We start from the raw sequence: 21,994 nt of genomic DNA on the forward strand, positions 1-21,994 counted from the left end.
TCCAAAGCCCAGGGGCTTACATGCTCTTGCATTTTGCTTCTCGTGCTCTGCATCTTCCAGAGATGAGCATGAACACTGAGCAAGCCACAGGGGAAGATGTTGAGGGGAGATTCATCCGATGTCCCTTGCACCTAGAATAGCACTTAGCACATTGTTGATGCCTAATATTTGTGTAGCGAATGATGAAATGGACTATCTGCAAAATAATTCTAATAGGAGTGGGCGAAGAGGCTTGGCAGAGAGGGTGGGATCTGAGTTGGCATTGGAAAATAGAGATGTAGAGAAAAGGCACTCCAGATGAGAGGAAGGGTACAAAGTATACATGCAGCAAATGGAGCTCTAACAGATACGGTGGGCAAGCCATTGCCCTGGAGGCCTGGGGAGGGAAAAAGGTAGGTCCGCTGACAGGAACTATTGATAAAGCTGGAAAGAGAGGGTGGGAGGTTTGAAGGCAACCCAAGGAGGTTGAAGTTTATTCTGTTATCCGTGAAAGGTCGTTCTCAGGATGGTCTCCAAAGGGCCAAATAAATAGTTTAGGGTGTTCTAACATATCTGTTTATTATTTTTAATCTTACAAATGACAGAAGAAGGTTGGATTATAGATCTGGGACACTTTGCTAGGATGGCAACACGAAACTCATCGTTGCCTATTTTGATTCATTACCATTTGCATGCAGTCATAGTAACTACAATATGCCTGTTACTAAAGCTTGCAGTGGCATGTGATAAAAATGAGGTGTAAAGTTGATTATAAAGAAGCCTGACATATTGTCATAGGAAAGAGGGAGGCAAAATCCAAAAGACCATGGGGCCCTAAACAAAGATCTCTGTTACGATGATCTCTGTTATTCCAGGATAGGATGAAAGCAGCTACCTAGTATATTTATTTAAAACAAATATTTATCACAAATATTTATTATAAATCCTCATAGAGCTTAAACAGGGCTTCTTTCAAAGGCAAAGCCCTAAAAGGAAGTAATTTCCTCTTTTGATATGCAGGCAGGTCAGTCTGAATGACACTCCCATTCAGCAGTGAAAAATGAGACCAATATGGCAATAACAATATGCACCTTGTAGGCACACAGCACACGTGAGATCCACCTCTAGAGAGAATCAACAATACTCCTTTGTTATTGTTGTTTTTCTGACTGCCTGTTCTTGTTCTAGTTATTTTAAGAAAATTCCTAGGTCTGAGCCATTACAGTGTCCATCCCCCATTCCAAAAGAGTCTAGAGTGATTATTAACACTGAGAACCATTGGATTTGATCCAACGAAGAATACAATTGTCATGTTTTTATTTATTTATTTATTTTTAATAGGATTTCTATTTTTTTAAAGATTTATTTATTCAGAGAGAGAGAGAGAGAGAGAGGCAGAGACACAGGCAGAGGGAGAAGAAGCAGGCTCCATGCAGGGAGCCCGACGTGGGACTCGATCCCGGGACACCAAGATCACACCCCGGGCTGCAGGCGGCGCTAAACCGCTGTGCCACCGGGGCTGCCCAATTGTCATGTTTTTAAAGAAAAAAGCCATCACACACTCCCTCCAGGAAAATACATAAGAATCCAACAAACTCACTCTTTTAAAATAGCTGTGTACTATTCCATAACTTAGCCACATTATAATCAACCAGTCTGCTACTGGTAGACATGTATACAATATTTCGCTTTTGAGTATCACATGTTCGTGATTTTGAAAGGACAACTTATCTATGGAGTTTAATTCACTTTATATATATTCACATGTTGGTTAGCAAAGAAACCTTTTCTCTGCATTTTACAGGTAGAAACCGTGAGGCAGATACTGTTTCTGTTTGTTGTCTTTTTTAAAGAGTTAGCTGCAACATACTTTCTTGTATTTTTGCAACTTTCTAAAAGATTAATTTATTTGAGAAAGAGAGAAAAAAGAGAGCAGGGCAGGGGGAGAGAGAGAGAAAAAAACTCAAGCAGATTTGGCACTGAGTGCAGAGCCCAATGCAGGACTGGCTCTCACAACCCGGAGATCAGACTTGAGCCAAAACCAAGATTCAGAAGTTTTAACTGACTACACCACCCAGGCCTCCGTATTTTTGCAACTTTCTATGCTGGCTTTCTATATACTGGGGGTTACAGGCAGGTAGCCTGCCAAGCCAGTGCATTGCACCCTGATGCGTACTGGGAACACGCAGTGTAGAGCCTTCAAGAAGCCCCATTCACTGACCACAGCGTGTCAGGTTCCCATAACTTAACCTCTGAGGCAAGAGTCCAACATCTGACTGGTCCCACAGGCAAAGAGGCAGGTGACTTCAGGGGGCCGAGGATGGGTCCTACACAGGGTGGCTCTGTTTGATGATTCTAGGCTCTGTGGGCTCCTCATGGACAAGCTACATCATGGAATTTCAATAAATAATGTAAACCTGGCTCTGGTTTCAGCCCCGGTGTTCACTTTCAGCACCAGGCTGCCATTGTTATTTGCAAGCAGGGCCCTCCTCTGCACGAGGTATGGAAATTTGGCTGAGATTCACTGACATTTTGAGAGCATGGGAGGGCTAGATTACTGTGTGCAAAAATAGAGATTTTTTTTTTTTCTAAATAGGAGCAATGTGAAATCCAGATGTGCAAGGATGTACTTTTTAAAATAAAAAAGAAAAGCTGGTTATCACTGACCTAGTATGTTTGCTTTGTTGCTCTACGAGGCCCTTGTCTTCCAAGGCTGAAGGCCTTCTCAAATACCAATAGGGATAAATCACCTAGAGATCTTGTTAAAAATGCAGACTCTGATTCAGTAGGGCTGAGGTAGAGCCTGAGGATCTCCATTTCTACTAAGGATCTGCATTCCTGAGGAATGCTGATATTGCTGGGTTGTGGACCCACTTTGAGTAGCAAGGCTATAGACAACCTACGAATTTGCTCCTATCAAGAAAATTGTTTCTTTTAGGGACATTGTTGGGGATTCTCAGGGGAGAGATAAAACACTCTTTTTTCTTTTTAAGATTTATTTATTTGGGGTGGAGAAGGGACAAAAGGAAAGAAAGATTCTCCAGTAGACTCTACACTAGATATGGGTCTCCATCTCATGACACTGAGACATGACCAGAGCTGAAACCAAGAGTCTGAAGCTCAACCAACTGAGCCACCCAGGCACCCTACAGAGATAAAACATTCTCAATGGGACTTGATTGAGGAATGAGCTCATGTTCTCTTTCTTAGGATGTGGTATTCTAGCTATAATGTCAATCTATTCATAAAGAAAGAAGGGATCTGGGCTTGCAGTGTTATTGGGCCACATCCTTCCAGGGTACTGGCATGTGCTGTACCCCATTTGAACCTCACAGAGAATTTGAGAAGCACCTGGGCAGCTGTGGTTATTCCCAGTTACAGATGAGGGACAGAGCTTTGGGGCCAATACAAGCCACCTCTCTCTCCTCCACTATCCCCCCACGGGTGACAGGATTGAGAGAAGAACCACCTTGCTCACAGCTAGTTACATAACTGCAGGTGCTCTAGACTAAAGTCCCAGATGTTCAACATTCCACTTCTAGTAAATTTGTTCAGAAAGCCTTGTTCCTCCTCAACCCCAAAGTCTTTCCCTGAGGCTGTGGTATTTGCATGCAAACTATATTTTGAACAATGAGAATGAATATGTCTGGCCCTGAACTTATCACAAGACTGAGAAGAGAACAATGAAACAGGGTCTGTTTTATGACTTGGTAGAAAGAGTCCCATGAAAAAAAGATCTGATAAGAGCTAATTGGGAGAACACAGGGGGAAATTAAGCTTCTCGTTTTAGCTGTGCCCTATTTTTTCTGCTTTTTCTGCTTTTTCTGCAGTCCTCTGCTCTCTGGGGAGAAGTGTCTGCAGAGTCCCATCTGAGGTCGCCATTATAAATAAAACATGTAATCACCAAATGACACTGACACTCCGTCCCACTGATCCTCATTGAGGCCTCAGAATTTTCTACATCATGCTTCTGGCAGCCTCTTCCAGTAATTGAGAGATGAAGCACACGTTGAAACGTCTTTGCCATTCCTGAGCCTCCACAGAAAGATAATTTGAAGGGGGCTGATCCTAAACATCTTGATAGAATTCAGAAATCTGTCTGCTATTCTTGAAGGCCAACGCTTGGCATCACCCATCCTAAACATAGCCAAACAATAGCGAGCTTCCTTAGGTAGAGCTTGCAAGTGAAGCTACTGTGACTAGCTCATTCGGCTTAAATTGGTTCACATGGTTGAGAGTTGGTCTAGAGGGCAGGACCATAGTATGATTTTTAGCAACCACATGCAGCTACTTTAATTGGTGCCTTCAAACTAAACAGAAATAAAAATTATATGCTTTGCTGAGTATTGACATAAATTGACGTTACATAAATTTCTACTCCAAACTTATTTTTTTTAAAGATTTTATTTATTTATTCATGATAGACACACACACACACACACACAGAGAGAGAGAGAGAGAGAGAGAGAGGCAGAGACACAGGCAGAGGGAGAAACAGGTTCCACACCAGAAGCCCGATGCGGGACTCGATCCCGGGACTCCAGGATCGCGCCCTGGGCCAAAGACAGGCGCCAAACCGCTGAGCCACCCAGGGATCCCCCTACTCCAAAACTATTGACGGGACAATTTCTGTTAGAGCTGGAAACACACCTTCACATCATGTGATGATACCAAGTGGCTGATTTGAGGGCTCCTTTCTATGGATCCCAGTATTAGGATGCAAGAGCAAAAGTAGGGTTTTTTGGTGCTTGTGAATTTGAGTAGCCCAAGAGCATCATGCCAAATTCTGAGACTTACAGAAAGGATCCAGTAGAGGAGAACCATTCCTGCACCTCACTTATTTTGGAGTCACTTGGAGGTAGTTTTGTATCTTTATAAAGACCACTTTCTGTTTTTCCTCCGAGGCACAAAGTGGAGAATTTATATGACCGTTCTTCACAAGGAAAGGCCATTTCCAACTTCTAAAAAAAACTTTATTTATTCATGAGAGAGAGGCAGAGACATAAGCAGAGGGAGAAGCAAGCTCCCTGCGGGTAGCCCGATACAGGACTCGATCCCAGGACCCCGGGATCATGACCCGAGCCGAAGGCAGACTCTCAACCACTGAGCCACGCAGGTGCCCCAATGTCCAACTTTTTTGGAGCCCAAATAGTATTGCTTAGTGAGTACCTGGGAGCAGAGTTGGACATTATGCAGTCATCCCTTCATTTCACAGGCAAGGATGCAGAAGGCGACATTGATACAATCACTCGCTCAAGGGCACATTTATCTTGCAGGACATCTGGGACCAGCACACAGGTCTTCCAGCTGCCACTGGCCAGACAGAAAGCAGGGTGGGCAATCTGTCTTTTGTAACGGTAGAACTTGTGAAAGAAAATATATTAAGTCTTGGAAAAATTCCCTTTCTGAATAGAAACACAGATTTCATCTCAGGTTATGGCTTCCTGGGAGATGGCCTGGACCGTTGTGTGTGTGGTATAATCACTGGAGTGAGTTTATTTATTTTTTTTATGGGAGTACAATAAATAGAACATTTCCTGTCTCGGTCTGCCATTTGGAAAAGCTTTTCATTTCCCCCCTGGGCCTAGAGGATTACAAAAGACAGACTCCTTTTCAATTATAGCTCAGCCTGAGCTTGAACACACAACTCAGCCAGGATCGAGCTCAGATTGAGTTGTCTCAAGGCAGAGAAAACGAAATTGCATCTCCTTGACACAAAACCTGGCTCAGCTTCTATGTCTGTAGCTGTGAGGCCGTTTTTAAAAAGTGGAAGACGGAATCATTGAGGACTGCAATCATCACAGCACATTCTGTAAGATCTTGAAAAGAATTAGTTGGGTGGACTTATGTGATAGGAGGCACTGGCTGGTGGGGATCTTTCCATATTGCACGGTGGTGCGGAAGCCTTTCCAGACTATGTCTTTTAGTATACTGATTGGGGGTGGTGGGCAGGGACCAGAGGGCAGAGGGACGATTAGGGGAGTGATGTGTTGAGGGCTTGCTCTCTGCTAGGTTCTGTGCTCCCATTTCACGTGTGTGATCTCCCTGGATCCTCCTAGTCATCCCATGGGGGAGAAGGGGTGAGTGAAGGTGGGGATCTAGCAATACCATTTCTCTCCTGTACTTCCCCTGGGGGCTCAGCGCCTTCAGTATGAGTCTGACTTGTCTTTACCCTCAGTGAATCCTTCATATTAAAGGGAATAAAGCTTGGTTAGAGTCTGTATACTACAATGATCAGAATTTTTCCTCCTATGACTTTAGTATTTTACTCTTTTAAGAGAGTAAAAGGACAGGTAAGCAGAGGTTAGCAGGAACTTCACCTCTAGAGATGAATTTTGGAAGGATTCAGTTCTCACAGATCCTGTGATTATGTCTGAATCACGTACATTGATGACTTTGAGATTTCAATCCTCTCCGCTCTCCTGCAGACTCCACCCCACCAGTTGTATCCTGGACAAGTCATCTGTGCTTTGTGGAGCTCTGTTGGCCTCATCTGAGACATGAAGGAGTTGCATGAGGCCTGAAGAGTCTAGGCTGGGGTGAGGGTGGGGCAGCCTTCCAACAGGAAAGCTTCAATAGCTTTTTGAGGGAACGTGCTGAGAATACCATGGAAAGGTGTTTGAGGAAAATTGTGGGAAGGCAAAGGCTTGAAGGGGCCTGTGAAGGTGGTTAGAGGTGGTTCTTGCTGTATGTCTCATTTCTCCTGGTGCTGCAGTGGTGGCTGCTGCCCTGGAGCTCTAGCTGCCTGCCTGTCAGGGTGGAGGGTCAGCCCCCAAGCTCCATCTCCTCAACGAACACTTCCCCGCAGGAGCCAGTGTGGTTCTGGGATCTGGGAGGCCGTTGCTGGCTCATAGGATTTCTATTCAGCCAGTAGAATCCTTAACTGCAGATATAAGGCTCAGGGATATTTACCTTTTCTGAGCCATGTTTTGGCCATATTTTAGAGTGCCTTTTAAGAGCATCTTTTTTAATCGACCCACTTTATGAATAACAAAACTAAAGCTGGGCATGGGGGCTGGAAATTATTTGCACAAGATCGCACAGTTATTTGAGCCCAAACTAGATCTGGAACATAGGACTTCTAATCTCTGCTTTTTATTGCCCTCCCTTCTTTTGATTAAAGGGCTACCCCAGGAACTCCATTTAGCCAGACACCCTCCAAACATTCTGGCCAGGGTCTTACCACAAGCAAGGATCCCAAATTCATAGCACTCCTATCAAAGCAAAGTTAAACATTCCTGTAGTCTCCACCTCCAGATTAATTAAAAAGGAATGTGTTTTGTTTTTAAGTCTTGCCTTTCTGACCAGCCCTGAAGTAATTTTAAATAGAGTATTTTAAATGGAAATTAAAGCAGCTTTGTGACAAGAAGTGCTTCCCATTGGCCCCAGCACTCTACTCATTATAGAAGCTCCAGCCTTATAAGTTGAAAAGATAAGAATTGACTGGATCTCACATAGGATTTAAAAGGGAAAAGCCCTTTTAAAGTCTGGTCTCCAGACTCTGGGATGCTACTGTTAACCATTCTTCCTTCTTTCCCAGCTCCTCACCTACCTGGCAGATGCCTGAAACCCCAGAACTAGAGCTCTATCCCTTCTGCTTATATCTGGCCCATAATCAATGCCAAACAATTATCCAGGATTCATTCTTTAATTTGAGTGCTTTCAGAGTTGGCTTTGAGAAATGGGGAAGACACCATGTTGGGGATGGATGGCTAAAGGGGTAAGAGACCAGTGATGGCAGGAAAAGCAGACCTAGGGGACATAGGGACTCCCAGAAGATAGGCTTTTGACTGCTTTGTGGCCTCGCCTTTGATTGAGCCAACATTCTCAGACTGCAGGAAGAAAGAGAACTAGAGAATCCCTGGCTGAGTTTCCTGAATACAGCACAAAGGACAAGACCACCTGCTTATAAACACCCCACTCTGTAACCAAGCCTCCAGACCTGCACATATGCAGTCACTTCTCTCCCAGGTCCTCACCCACTGTTTTGCTTGAATAAATCCTCTTACCCTTAGACTCATATCATTGGTTGGCCCCAAGACCTTCCCTGAACTCTCAGATGGGCTCCTTTGTGTTCCTACTCTACCCATGCTCTGTCACTATTGCTCTTCACTTATGATCTGGACATCATCTCCTTACCTTTTGCTGCCTTCATGTGGGCCAGCTTTTTAAGGAAAGGGACTGGTTCTTATTCATCATTGAACTCCCAGGCTCTGCACCCAGCAGGCCCTCAGTGAAGGTACTTGTCTGACTACGTGGACCACCCCCTGCTTAAGTGGTCAGGTGACTGCATATGGTTCAAGGTGGGGCTAAAGCCTCCTAGTGCTCCACACAGCCAGGAAAGCTGAAATAGGACTTGATGGGATCCTGCCTATAGAAGAGAGTCTCTGTAGCCATTGGTGGCTAGAGGTTAGTGCATGGGAAGAGGAAATGTGGTTGAGCCCATATGACCACGTGAGAGCCTGGACCTGGTCACAGTGTTGTCTGTCACCCTCACGGAGGACCCATCTGCAGAGATCAAGAGCAATCTTGTGTGGAGGTGCAACCATGAAGATATGAGCTGGCAAGTGAGGTTCCTGGCACTGTGGCTGCACTGATTTAAGGTTCTCCAGATATCTTCCATCCAAAATGTGCTTTCCATTTCCTGAACAGCTCAAAATGGTGCCTTTCTTTCAGGGCCTATGGAAGGACTGGCAGTGGGGGAGCATTAGTAGAGGTGCAGGGTGGGGAAGAGGGGGAGAAGGAGGGCTGTGGTCTGATGGCATCTCCAGGACAGGAGTGTAAGGAAATAGGGAACAAAAAGAGTAAGGAGGGCCCCTGAAATTTTCCTGAGATTCTGACTGTGTGTTTGGAGGGGGCCTGGGGACCTCATTTGTCTGTTTTTTTGTTTAACACATCCTTTAGGTGGTTCTATTATATATATCCCTAACTGTGAGCACCACTAGGTCAGACGTGGCCAAATCCGGTCCAACATTGGAATCCTTTTGAGAGTTTTGAGGAAAAAAAAAAAAGTTCTGAGCCCTACCCCAGATAAATTAAATCCAGATATCTGAGAGCAGGTCCTGGGCATGGCATTTTTAAGTGAATATTAGCCTTTTCAAGTTCTATAAACCTACTTCACCAACATATTATAAAATACTCATTTTTGCCAGAAAATTTTCCAAAGGGTCCCAGATATTTAAGTGAACCTATTTAATAAATCTCATGACTCAGATGTAATGTTAGTTGGCATAAGCTTTTAATCTGTCATATTTGGGAGTTTGGGGTAGCTGAGAGTTTCTGAACCCAAGTGAGATGCCAGATGGCAGATTTTGTGATTTGAAATCTAAAGTCTTTCCAGACCAGCTTGTGATATTAAGATGCCATATCCCAAACTCCACATTCAGACAACTAAAGCAGAGGGTGGGATGAATAGTAATTGAAGGATCTTTGCTATCACAGGATCCCAAATGCTAACTTTTGTGGGAGATGCGGAGTTCAGTGTCAAGATATTCTTGTCTGCTGTGAAGATTATAGGAGTTGCAGGTTCATTCCGTGAACGTAAGAGAAATGGATTCATGATCAAAAGTTGGAACTAGTATCTCTAGTATCTCAAATAATAAATATGAAATAGGTCAAGGAAGGAAAGCAACACTTTTGACAGTGGCCTGATTAAATGGAAAACATGTTTTCTTCATTAAGACTGCTATTCTTCTGGGGCAGGCTTAGGTGAGAAGATGTCTTCAAATGAAACCCATGTGAGACAGAGTTCCATTTATTTGAGGCTGTAGATTTATATCGCTCTTTGGCTTCCTGTGCTTTGGTATATTTCTGATGTGGGAGACTTCCAGCTTTTAGCTTTCCTGATTCAAGCATTGAGAGCCATAGTCAAGCCTGAAAGAACAGCATGATGATCCCATAAATATGTGTAGCAGAGGTTCCTGGTGATGAGAGGACATACAGGCTTCCACCAGGCTTCAGTAGAAAATCACCAGGGATTGGCCACAACCTGAGTCTCACCTTCATCGATCTATCTTCCTTGAGTTCTTGTCTTTGGCACCTGAGCCCCTTGAAAACAGTGGCTAAAGAATGTAACTCAGCACAGAAACTCAATGACATTACAGAACACAGACATACATGTGCCCGTGATCATACCTACAAGTCACCCAACATATGTCCCTTTCCCTGTCTCCCTTATGGTCCATGTGACACTGTCCTCATTTAGGAACACTTCTCTAGCCAGTGGACAGTGACCATAGTTCTTCCTGTGTTTGCTTTCTCTCCTGAATGCATTGCTTGGCACACAAAACCCTGAGCACCAAGGTATTGTTGAGTTTTTGTGCCATCAAAGAGAGGTCTACTGGCCCTTGACCAAGGCATAGCATTTCATAAAGAGGGATGTTTAATTAGCTCTTCCTAAGTATTTGTCTTCTGTAGTCATAATGACTATAACTATAAATTTATAAAGTGAAAACCATGTGTTTTATGCCTACTACCATTCAGTGGTGTAACAACCCTGTGAGGTAAATATTTCTGCCCCCAATTTGCAGATAAGATACCTGAGGTTAAGTGGGTACGTGTTACTTGCTGGATAACATACCACCCCAAACATTAGTGGCTTTAAATGATGAAAACATTAATTTTGCTCATGAACCTGCAGTTCAATCAGGCTTCGTGACGTCACTAGGTGTCATTTGGGACAACTCGAAAGCTGGGGCCTGGAATCATCTGAAGTCACATTCATTCACATGTCTGGTCAGTGATGCCACCTGTCAGCTGAGCACTCAGCTGGAACTGTCAATTGGAACACTGCACAATGACTCTTGTGCTCTGGATTGCTCATGACATGGTTTCCAAGGGCAGGCATCAGAAAGGAGAGAGTATGCCAGGCTCAATCTGTTCTTTTCATGACCTGGTTTCAGAAGTCATACATTTGACATTCTACTACTCATCCAGACAGCCATAAAGGCCCACCCAATTTCAAGAAGAAGGCAAATATGGACTCCACCTCTTGAGAGTATATGAAATGGACATAGTGCTGTAGCCACTTTGGGAAATAAAACTTGCCACATTCAGCTGCTTGATATCAGGGCTGGAATTTGAACCCATGTCTGCCTGACTCTATACCATGCCCTTTACACTGTACTCCAGAACTCTGTGGAGTCAAGGACACAAGCCTGCCTCTAGTGCAATGGACTTTAGTTGTTAAATATTATACCTGGGGCTAGTAGATCAGAAAAAGCCTAACCCAGAAACAGAGGTTTGGATGTTGGGACCTCCCGGGCTTTGTGCAAATTCATGATAGGAGAGCCATTCTGCCTCCTGAAACCCTATAGGGTAACTTGGAAGACATAACAGGACTGTCAAACTTATACTTCTTGAGACACCTGGATGGCTCAGCGGTTGAGCATCTGCCTTTGGCTCAGGGTGTGCAAGGGGCCTGCTTCTCCCTCTGCCTATGTCTCTGCCTCTCTCTGTGTCTCTCATGAATAAATAAATAAAATCTTTAAACATATATTTAAATGTATACTTCTTGAACATTTCTTGGGCTCCCAGGGTTTCATTAAGTCAATCAATCACCAGTTGCCTTATGCTAACAAAAGACTTCTCAACTATCTTATTAGAAAGAGAGATTGTTTGGTATGGAAAATAGTAATAACAAAGAATACTACCTGACTTTTACTAATAAGGAAATGTCAGGTGTCTAATAACTGGCAAACTATTCAATTGAAATGAGGCAAAGTCTAGAATAATGTAGAAGGGAGTGAGAGAATGGGAGGTGGAAGTCACAAGAAAGGATGGAGCCAAGTGAACCCTATAGCATTTCAACATTTTCTCTTTTTCTTCTTCCTCTTTCTTCCTTTTCCTTCTTTTCTTTTTTTAAGCTTGGGGGTTGAATAGCATGTGTTTAGTTCTAAGAGCCAGTGTTACTGCTGACTTAGGAAGGATAATCATGTTCTTGGGGGTGGAGGAGTTCTCCAGAGGGCATCAAGCATGGAGCAAGGGGGGTGCCGGGAGGTGCGGGGGGAGGTTAACCGAGAGGCCAAGGTCAGGAAGAGGAGGATGTCAGCCAAAGAACAGGAGGGTCAAATGTGGGACCAATAGCAACAGTGGAGCACTAAGCCAACTGTGGGCCCTTCTGAGCCCAGGGCCTCATGCGGCCACACAGATGGCCTGCCCATGGAACCAGCCCAGTAGGCAGGGGGCACCAGGTGACAGGGACACTTTAAGAAGTAGGGAAAGTCAAAAGTTCTAACTGCAAGAAAAAAGTCAAGTAGGAGTAAATTACAAAGAAAGGGAGAGAGAGAGAGAAAAAAAAAAGAATTGCTGAGGCCCAGAAAGGGATTGAGAATCATTTTAAAAGAGGGCGTGAAGTAGAAGCAGGACTGGCAAGAGGTTTAAAAGAGACCCATTCATTTAATCAAACAGTATGGACATGAAAGAATAAAAATAAAAAGCCATGTGGGAGTGAAAAAAGGGGCTAGGAGAAGGGGCATTAGTGTTGGGTTGGAAAGGGCAGCTCTTTCTCAGAGTGTGCGGAAGAATAGGCGGTGAATACAGACTCAGGGCAGATTGACATAGCACTCAGGGTAGGCTGAAGGCCACTGCCAAGAGGCCTCAAGCACAGCAATATTACACAACACAAAGAGTTGTAGGTGTCCTTGGCCCCAAAGCCACTCTCAGACCAGAGCAGTAACTACTAAGGGTCAAAGGCACCACTGGACCCTGCTCTCTTAGTCAGACCCTTAACAGAGTAGCCTTCTAGGAATGGCACCCACAAGTTCCTTTGAGAGGGGATATTTACGTAACTCTATTGAGTTGTTTCTAAAACCATCTGGGGAGCTAAGGTGTTGATGACAGACACTGGATTGATAGGTTACCTGTCATAGGCAATACTTTTAAATTTACTTTGTGTGATGTTTAGTTTTGTATGTCAGCTTGGCTGGGCTGTGGTGCTCAGATATGTAGTCAAGCATTGTTCTAGATATTTATGTGCTACAAGTGTTTTTTGGGTGAGACTAACATTTAAATGAATAGACTTTGAGTAGAGCAGATTACCTACTCTAACATGTGTGGGCCTCATTCAGTTAGTGGAACATCAGAACAGAAAGACTGACCCCCTCTGAGGAAGAGGAAGTTCTATCAGCAGACTGCCTTTGGAGTCAACCTGCTGCTCTTCCCTGAGTCTCCAACCTGATGACCTATTCCATCAGGTTATGGACTTACCAAACCTCTATGGTCATGGGAACCAATCTCTTAAAATAATTATTTCTACTTTTAAAAATTATTTCTATTTTTAAAAAAGATTTTATCTATTTATTTGACAGAGAAAGAGAATGCAAGTATGGGGAGCAGCAGACAGAGGGAGAGGGAGAAGCAGGCTCCCTGTGGAGCAGGGAACCCCATGGGGGCTCATCCTAGGACCCCAGGATCGTAACCCGAGCTGAAGGCAGATGCTGAACCAACTGAGTCACCCAGGTGTCCCTAATTATCTCTATCTATCATGCACACACATGTATCCTGTTGGTTCTACTTCTAGAGAACCCTGACTAACGCACTTGAAATTCTTCATGTCACACTGCATAGGCTGATTCAGGCTTTATAATCCACTTTACATAAATGCTGACAGTATCTGAAGCCTCCAGTGTGTACTTGTTACCTATTTATTGAATGAAAAATGCCCGGATGCCCGTGAGTGAAGATTCACGTGGCAGCCGAGGAAAGAGCTGTTGTTCCTTCAAGGATAAAACTCCCCGTCCTCAAGTGAACCACAAACAACCAAGACCTATCCCTGCTAATGGAAGCCTTACCAACCAAATTATTATAGACCATTCAGTTTTTAAAAAATCATCGTTGGGATGCCTGGGTGGCTCAGGGGTTGAGCATCTGCCTTCGGCTCAGGGTGTGATCCCAGGATCCAGGATCGAGTCTCGCATCAGGCTCCCTGCATGGAGCCTCCTTCTTCCTCTGCCTAAGTCTCTGCCTCTCTCTCTCTCTCTCTCTCTCTCTCTCTCTGTGTGTGTGTGTGTCTCTCATGAATAAATAAATCTTAAAAAAATAAAAATAAAAAATCATCATAAGGAATACTCTATGAGTTATACTAATAAGGAAAAAATGGGCAGCTCTAAATATTGTTATCGTATAGAAAAATTCTTTCTCTTTCATGTAATGGGAATCAATTTATTGCTCTATATATGAGTCATTTTATATCCAAAGAAAGTTCTCTTTCTGTGGCCTTTGTCACCTTGATACTCTTTCCCATAAGATAACAACCAGCCTAGTGTGGCAGAAAGCTACAAATCAGGAATCAGGAATTCTATCCCTGATTCTGTCATGGCACCAGGCTGTGCAACCATAGACAAGTCGTTTAACCTTTCTGGGCTTGTTTGCTGACCAGTAAAATGAAAGAGCTAGACTATATCATCCCTGAGTTCAGTTCTAACGTCATTACTATAGAATTTTTATTTCTAAACTTGAAAAACTTGCCTAATCACCTGAGTCTGGGGATAGTTTTCATGGGCCAAAGCAACAAAAAGTTGAAATGTGCCATAAAATAATTTTCTGGACAAAATTGGGGTTTCTTCATCTAGGACTTATCTTTGCTAGGTTTTTAAATGAATCAAACCAAGAGCCTAAAAATACTGCATTTTGAAATATCAGACATGTAAACATCTATAGTACTCTGGGCCCCACCAAGAGAGAGAAACCATGCAGTGGTTTAAACAGGAGAAGTTTAACATAAAGTATAACTATGATAAATAGTAACTATGACATCTATGAGAATTCTGAAGCTATAGGAAAATAGCCAAGGAAGGGGTTCAACTCTCATTTGGGGAGCAATTGGGTGGCTCAGTGGTTGAGTGCCTTCCTTTGGCTCGGGGCATGATCCTAGGGTCCTGAGATCGAGTACTGCACCAGCACACAGGGAGCCTGCTTCTCCCTCTGCCTATGTTTCTGCCTCTCTCTGTGTGTCTGTCATGAATAAGTAAATAAAATCTTTCAAAAAGCTCACTGAAGAAGTACTGGTCAGCCCAGTAAAAAAGCACAGAAGCTCTCTGGTTTGGCCAGGCCAGAGCTGGCCCAGAATTGTTAGGGCAAGTAATAGGCTACTGTCCAGAGCTCAGCTGGGGAACAGGTGGTCAGCAATGGTGTCATAGGCATAAGTGGGAACCAGGTGGTAGCAGGAGGAGGAGGCCTTCAGGCCACATGAGGCTTGCAAAGTAAGCATCACATCTGTGTGGCCATCCTGAGCAGAAGCATGCTCTGTACAGGCTCCGTGGAGGCTCCTCTGGCCACAAAGTGCCAGAGGGATCACATTCTGGGCTGTGGCTAGGGCAGGCTCTGCTGGATGTCATCACACCCACACAGCTGCCCCCCAGCCTTCACCAGAGACAGGAGAAGAGCCTCTTCCTTCTGCAGGGTCCCTCCCGTGCTTTCTCCTAAGAAAGACACCATTACGCTCACTGTAGAAATGCTGAAAGGAATTTCCCCCTAATCTCATAAAACATTTCCTACAGTGTGCATTCAGAGCTGAGAGACAATAAATTGATAAACAACATATAGCTGTCAAGTCCAAATGCCATCTGACCATTGTCTGCTATTCCCTCTTGGGAATATATTCCTCTCCAAAAATTCCTCCCTCTTCCAGACCCTGGTGCCCCCAAGTGACTTGTTTTTAAAAAAGGTTTATTTATTTATGATAGACCTAGAGAGGCAAGAGACACAGGGAGAAGGAGAAGCAGGCTCCCTGAGGAGCCGGAAGTGGGACTCCATCCAGGATCACGCCCTGAGCCAAAAGCAGATGTTCAACCACTGAGCCACCCAGGAGTCCCCCCAAGTGACTTTTGGACAGTTATCAGCTTCTTCTTGTGCGGAGACAAAGCTCTGTGTACCTGGTCCTTTCGTGGGGTGTCTTTAATCAACAGTTCTCAAATGTCGCTCATGACCTCTTGGGGTCCCCAAGGCCCTTTCAGGAATTCTGGGAGGTCATACCCATTTTCAAAGAAATGTAATTTCTCCCTGGGGTTGAAATTTCATGCGTACAGCTACCTGTGTTTTAGCACAAATCAAGGCTGTGGTATAAACAGTACTAGGAGTCACGTGCATGCAGCAAAAAAAGAAGCCAGTCTTATTTATGAATGTCCTTGATGAAGCAGTAAAAAGTATATAATGTAATAAAATATCAACCCTTGGGTATATGTCTTTTAAACATTCTGGCTGATGAAATGGGAAATCCACATAAAGCTGTTGGGCTGCATTCTGAGTACAACGGTTGTCGGAAGATCAGCCCTTGCTTGATTGAGTGGTGAGCTGAACCAGCCACTTCTCTCACGGAACAGGGTTTTTACTTGAAAGAGCAAGTGGCAGACAAACTGTGGCTTTTCAGGCTTGGTATTTGCCAGACATTTTCTGGAAAATCAGTGAAAGAGCTTGTTGGTTCCAGGATACCAACTGACAGTATTTATTGCCTATGATAAAACGCAAGCTTTCAAGAGAAAATTAGAATATTGGGAAACACATCCCTGCCACCGTGCATTTGACGGCCTCTCTGAAACTTCTCGGATGAGCTTAGTGATGATATTAATGAATGAAATATTTTGACATTGTACGATGACATGTATCAGCATTGGGAAGATCTGCATAGCTCAGTGAAATGCTATTTTCCAAATGACGAATTTGTGATGTAAAACAAATCATTCATGGGTGAAAGATCCATTCATAGTGCGAGATAGATGAATGGGTTTTAGTGGAACAGAAGAACTTCACTGATAGGGTTTCAAATTCCATCTACCAACGAGGTTTTAAGAAACTACCACTTGAGTTTCGGTATGGTATTAAAGAAAAATGCCCAGGATTATCTGAAAAAGCTATTAAATTACTCCTCCTTTTTCCAACTACATATCTGAGTGACGGCAGATTTTCTTTTTATACTTCAACCAAAAAGCAAAAGATTGAACGCAGAAGCCAGCTTTGATTAAGTCAGACATTAAAGATTTTGCAAAATATAAAACAATACTGCTCCTCACTCAATTTCTTTTCTTAAAAAATACATTTCCTTTATTTCAAAGTATTACTTATGTTAATGTACAATATGTTTATTATCATTGCTATCATTATATTTAAAAGAATAAGTAGGGATCCCTGGGTGGCGCAGCGGTTTGGCGCCTGCCTTTGGCCCAGGGCACGATCCTGGAGACCCGGGATCGAATCCCACATCGGGCTCCCTGCATGGAGCCTGCATCTCCCTCTGCCTATGTCTCTGCCTCTCTCTCTCTCTCTGTGTGACTATCATGAATAAATAAATAAAATCTTTAAAATAAAATAAAATAAAATAAAAGAATAAGTAAATGACTGTTTAAAATATTTTTTAGCTTTCAGTTATAATACAGTAAATACAAAAGCTCTTTGGGATTCTCAATGATCTTTAAAAGTGTGTAAAAGTTTTAAGACCAAAATGTTTAAGGATTGCTGTCTTAAATAAATCCCCATTAGTCACTTAAATTCACAAAATTTATAAATGCAATGAAGGAGGTCAAGAGAGGAAGGTGACTTTATTACTCAAGGTCACACAGTGAATTAGAGGCAGAGATACGTCTAGATCCACGATCTCCTACTACAGTGTGTTATACAATCCAAACTTTCTCCCCAGGACCCTCTTCAGAGTGCAAACATCACAATTTTGAGATACTCAAGCCCTAAATAGGGAGCAATACCATCCTCCCCTCCACATGCATCAGCTCAGGCACGGACAGGCACCAGCTAAATTTCAGGCACCTGTACTTGTTGCTGCTGAGGGCAAAGTAAATAAAACATGGCCCATGTTTTGAAGGTAACCAAGCTCACCCTTTAGAGGGAGGATGATATGAAAGGCAATATCTCATAGCAGATAACCTGACCTACCTGCCATATAACATGATGTATATTCATACTACCTACATAATTACATCATGCCATTATTTTTTTTTAAAGATTTTAATTTATTTACTCATGAGAGACATACACACACAGAGAGAGGGAGAGACACGGGCAGAGGGAGAAGCAGGCCTCATGCAGGGAGCCGGACGGGGGACTCGATCCCGGGTCCCCATGGTCACGCCCTGGGCTGAAGGCAGCGCTAAACCACTGAGCCACCCGAGCTGCCCACAACAAGCCATTATTATATCAATATTGCATATCATATAAGTTTTATTATATACATAGCATATAATATAGTAGAATAGAACTCATAGTAAATACATTTACTTTATCTAGGAAACAGGCAGTACCTTGGGGTCACAATTTTGTGCATGTACCCTAGGCCCACGGCAGAGCAGAATTGTGAGCTTGGGAAGTTTTGCCACCAGCTGTATACCATTCTCCTTCTGACACTTTCTGACTTGCATTAGTTTTCTAGGGCTGTCATAACAAATCACCATAAACTGGTTGGCTTCTCTCACACACGACACACATTTATTCTGGAGGCTAAAAGTTTGAAATCAAGGTGTCAGCAAGGCCATGATCTCTTCAAAGGCTCTAGGGAAGGATTCTCTTCCTCATCTCTTCTTGTTTCTGGTGTGTCTGGCAATACTTGGTGTTCCTTAGCTTATAGATGCAGGACTCCTAATTTCTGCCTCTGTCTTCACATGAACTTCTCTCCTGCAGGTCTGTGTTCAAATTGCTCTATTCTTATAAGGGCATCAGTCATATTTAGGGCCTGTCCTAATCCAATATGACCTCATCTTAACTCGATTACATCGGCAGAGACCCCAAATAAGGTCATACATGTTCTGGAAAGACATGAATTTAGTGTGAATTGGGGGCATTATTTAACCAAGTACACTGTGTGCTTGCCCAGCCTTCATTGTTCACCGCCTCTTTGGAGCATCCCTCACATTTTCCCTCACACATTTCAGGACCCAGCATCCCGTTGAGCCTCACCTGGCCATTCTCTGTTGGTGTGTTGAGTGGTTGCCACAAGCTCCCATCGTTTAACTTATGAGTCTAACACAGGATTTACCCGGGCCATGTAACTGGTAACTTGTGAAGGAGGAAAGAAAGAAGGTAAACAACTCAATAGTAAAAAAACAAATACCCTGATTAAAAAAAAACAGGCTAAGGACTTGAATAGACATTTCTCCAAAGGGGACGTAAAAAGCCAAAGGTATATGAAAAAATCTCAACGTCACTTATCATCAGGCAAATGCAGATCAAAACCACAATGAGATACTACCTCACACCTGTCAGGATGGCCACCATCAAAAAACCCAATGTCAACAAGCAGTGCTGAGGAGGCAGAGACATTGGGACCTGTGTGCACTGTTAGTGGGAATGCAATTGGAGTAGCTGCTATGGAGAACAGTATGGAGGTTCCTCAGAAACAAAAAACTAGAACTACTCTATGATGGAACAATCTTACTTCTGGGTATTTATCCAAAATAATTGAAATCAGGATCTTTTTTTTTTAATTAAGATTTTATTTATCTGTTTGACAGAGACAGAGAACACAAGTAGGCAGAGTGGCAGGCAGAGGCAGAGGCAGAGAGAGAAGCAGAAGCAGGCTCCCCACTGAACAGCGAGACCTATGTGGGGCTCAATCCCAGGACTCTGGGGTCATGATTTGAGCCTAAGGCAGACGCTTAACTGACTGAGCCACCCAGGCGCCCCTGAAATCAGGATCTTGAAGAGATACTAGCACCTCCCTCATGCAGCACTATTAGCCATAGCCAAGATGTGGGAGGAGCCTGAGTGTCCACGGACAGATGAATGGATAAAGAAACTACCTGTGGTGTACGCACGCAGTGGAATACTGTTGAGCCTTAATACGGAAGGAAGTTCTGAAAATGCTACACCATGGATGAACCTCGAGGACATGATGCTAAATGAGTTGAGTTAATCTCAGAAAGACAAACATTGCTCGATTTCATTCATATAAGGTCACTAAACTAGTCAACATCATAGAATCAAAGAGTGGAGCAGTGGTTGCCAGGGCTGGGTGGAGGGGAAATGAGGAGCTGCTATTCAGTGGGAATAAAATTTCAGGTAAGCAAGGTGAATCAGCTCTAGAGCTCCGCTGTACAACGCTCTGCCTGTGACCAACAGTAATGTATTGTCCCCTTGGAATGTCTTAGGGAGTAGATCTCATGTTAAATGTTTTGGCCACAAGAAAGGAGAAGAAAAGAGAAAAGAGAAAAAAAGAAGAAGAAGAAAAAAGAAGAAGCTGAGAATCCTTACATGTTATTTCTGTTGCTCCTTTGGCAATTTTCGTTTCCTGGGCCTTGCATCACAATTTACAACGTGATAGCCAGTTTCCTGGTCTAGCGTAATTTATGACAATAGGGAAAGTGTGGGAATCTGTGAAAGCCTGAATCCTCTGCCTCTCTGGCACAGCTGTGTGCACATGGGCTGAAGGGTGCGGTGTGCACACCACTCCCAGCATTGTCACCTTCAGCTCTGTGACCTGTGGCCACTGGGTTACCTGTTTGGGGCTTCAGATTGGACTCCGGGCATGGTGGCAGGAGCTCTACATCTAGAACCAGATCACCTGGGTTCAATCCAGGGACGCTTAGGCTGGTCATTTCCTTTCTCTGGACCTCAGTCTCCACATCGTGCAAAAGGGTGATGATATGCCACTGCATAGGCTTCTCGTGAGGAATAAATGAGTTAATATTATATATGAAGCATTTCCAACAGTGCCCGAAAATGTAGACGTGGTTGTTATTATTACATGATTTCCTGTCCAGCTAGTAAGATTTCCAGTATTTTACTAGTTCCTCCTTCAATTCTCTTATCACTGCCGACCCACCCCTGTACCCCTACCAGAGGTAAAACAGGTGACAGTATGTGGATGTGGCTTTTGGTTTTGGTTTTTAATTCTCTGCTTATCACTTTTAACTGGCCCTGGGGAAGATTTCCTTTGTCAGGAAGTCTTGAAGGACCAGGAACCAGGTGCCTGTCGAGTGAGTACTTCTTGGGAAGAAGGTCTTAGATAGCTGACATCATAAACTCCAGTTAGCACCAAGCTATTATTAAATTAATAGCTGCCTGTCTGAGTGTGGCTTTATCAGTAACTTAAGCTCTGTGGGTAGGTGTGGAACCCACAATGTGGCCTCCCACCTTTCAGATTTTATATAACGGAGCCCATGGTGTCTCAGCTACTCAAGAGTGGGTCTGTTTCCAGCACGGAGGAAAAGCGAGACCTGAATAAGGATGGGGCTTTTGGCGTAGTTAAGAGAGAGGTAAAATAACTGTAATTTCATAGCAATTACCTACAACCAACACCGCCAAAGGCGCCAGTTTTCCGTGATAAACCTGAGCCTCTGCTGGGAGCAATTTGCAAGGTAGAAATAAGCGCACAATTAGGCTCTCCTGTATGAAGGGGGACATCGGCCCCTCCCCATCCAAATGCCACAGCAAAACAAACCATAGAGGGGAAAATATTGTGTTGCATTTTGGAAGTGCATTTTTCCCCTCCTTCTCTTAAAAAAAATCTTTATAAGCCCCCATTCCAGGATGTTGTTTGGATTGTTTGCAACTTTGCCAGGAATCCCCAGGGACCTTCACTCTCCTGGTGCTCCCTGTTGGTTGGAGAAAGGGGCCACCCATTCTGGGGGATCCACCAGCAAACTAGAGTCAATGGGTGATTTCTCCCTCTAAATGCCATGTCACGAGCCCTTACACCACTCAGTGGAAATGAATTATACAGAGATCAATTTCCCAACCTTTCTGTTTGCTTATGTGTTTGCTGAAAATGAATTCCTTATAAAATTCATGTCTCTGCAGCCCACTCAGAAGTAAAGCTAGACTTGTCTTTCAGATGATAAAAACAAACAAACAAACAAACCAGAAACAAAAAAAATGTAATGTAATTTTGAGAGAGGGAAATCTAGCCAGCAGAAGTATGCAAGCCCTCAACCGTGCCATCTGTTATTGTTATGTATTTGTTCCCACCTTATCCGCCAGCCAACCCCACAGAAGGCCACCAGCTCCTTAGCTAAATGCATTTTTGAATGCCCTGTGTAAATTTCCTCCAGTGCCTTGTACATAATTGAGAACTAAT

At 43.6% G+C, this 21,994-nt stretch overlaps 1 protein-coding gene across 3 annotated transcripts in view; it reads left to right on the top strand.

Moving 5' to 3' along the window:
* The window catches only part of CLIC5 (chloride intracellular channel 5), a 157,870-nt gene that overhangs the window by 87,666 nt on the left and 48,210 nt on the right, over nucleotides 1-21,994 (top strand). The gene's annotated exons all lie outside the window — the stretch shown is intronic.

This window comes from Canis aureus, chromosome 7 (assembly GCF_053574225.1).
Source record: "Canis aureus isolate CA01 chromosome 7, VMU_Caureus_v.1.0, whole genome shotgun sequence".
Taxonomy (NCBI): Eukaryota; Metazoa; Chordata; class Mammalia; order Carnivora; family Canidae; genus Canis; species Canis aureus.